Consider the following 1,958-nt stretch of genomic DNA (forward strand, 5'->3'; position numbering starts at 1 on the left):
TACGCAATTGTATATGCTAGGATCTAAATGAATACTTAATCGGTTTCTCTATCCTCATTTGATATTCCCATCCCCCGATTTCACCAAGTGAATGCGTCTGGTACACAAGCAAGCGTCTACATGCGCTTGACATCTCAAGGAGGATAGTGAGATCAGCAGATTCATAGGTAGACGGTGACACCATGATGGGCAGTACTACTATGTCAGGGAATACGGGGATTCAACACAACATGTGATATTCTATCCATGACAAATACGATGCAAAGCTCGCTCCATGTTGAGATACGATTTAGCTGCTCCCAATTTCCATCTCATAAGATCCAATAACCATATAGAAGATATAACGAGCCACATGATGAGGTACAATAACCACGTCCAGCGTGGAATAAAGATAACCCAACAATCATATAGATGACGCGCTAAGCAAGAACGAAGAGAGGAAACCAAGTCGAAAAGAGTCAACACTGTCGGTGATAGAATAAAACGAGTATCGTTGATTGTAGATAGCAGCGCATCAAGGAGACTAGAGTACGGAAATGAAAAATTAGCAGCAGTGACAGATACAGGGCAAGGGGAAACGTACATATTCCTACCAATAGGTCGCGTTCTGGGCAGGAACAATATACCCATGGACCGATTTGGTCATCTCTTGGAGGCAGAATGGGTACTCTCCATGCTCAGCGTGGGCCTTGCTAGCAAGCAATGATCCGCACCCCTTCAGATGCCGAGCCAAAGAATCATTAATCAGTTCTTGAGCACAGCTTCTTGCAATAGGGGCATTTGCAGGACGTAGCGAAGTGGACGCCTTCGATGTGATGGCTCAAATACTTCATCGCCTCTGGGTCCGAGCAACCCTCAAATTTGCAGGAAGCGGCTTTCTTCATGTCAACACCATGGCAATACTACAGGGAGTTCTCAATGCCGGCCTTGTCCACCTCTATGAACAGACCACACGGCTGGTCGGTCCAATCGCATGAGCGTACGCAGGTCAACTCTGGTGAGATGTCCTTCGTAACGTTGCTGGATCATTGGGGTAGTGATCATCCAATTCCATCACCCCAAATCTCCTCGTTCGAAGGGGATTGCTGTGGGAATCAAGCATAGGCATAGATTCACTAAGAAAATGATGAGATGAAGTGCGTCATCAAACTCGAGATTGAAGCTGTGACATGAAAGACTACATGTAAAAGGCATTGTTAGCATATAAAGATATCAGGACGATGACCTTTGATATACCTGGAATGTGACGATCAATTGTACTTCTTCACTAGACGATGTACAACAGTACAACTCCGATAAGATTCCAAGATGATAATAACGGCATTCTTGCGGAGGCATACTCAATCAAAACCATAAACTTTAAGCAGAGGCACTTGCTCAAGACAACCAGCAAGAGAACTCAAACACGAGCGGGAAGTTGATTCATTATAGCTTAAGGGTCAGTCGCATTTTTTATTTGTACACATGCAAAGACACTTACCTTGGCTATCCACTGTGTCGTAACCCAGGGTATACCTTAATTTAACGTGGTAAATTAGAGGGGATGATGTAATGTAACCACTCGAAGCATGCCGCAATACTTTCCGAGATGAAACTATGGTTCAACATTAGCGCTTAGTACATGGAGATTCTACGAGCCAATTGGCAATGCAATAAAGGGGTACACAGCATGTGGTGTCCCAATTATGATGTAAGATGAGGGTGGTATTCTCTGTGCTAGGTGACCGTCAGTCAACAGTTGCGCTGTGAGGAAAATCGATATACATTACATATCGGTTTGATAGGTGTATCAACTATCCACGGTTATTATAACTTTTTAGAGGCATAGAGCTGCACGCATCACGCAATGGTTGTATCGAGATTAGAATTCGCCGTAGCCTCAATTGTGCCAGACGGCCCAGACCAGTGCATGAGAGCAAAGTTCAGAGGGTAAGCGTTGTTTTTGGTCTGTTGTGCAA

The sequence above is a fragment of the Suillus discolor genome (assembly GCF_016758755.1).
Source record: "Suillus discolor strain FC423 chromosome Unknown F5147scaffold_219, whole genome shotgun sequence".
Classification (NCBI taxonomy): domain Eukaryota; kingdom Fungi; phylum Basidiomycota; class Agaricomycetes; order Boletales; family Suillaceae; genus Suillus; species Suillus discolor.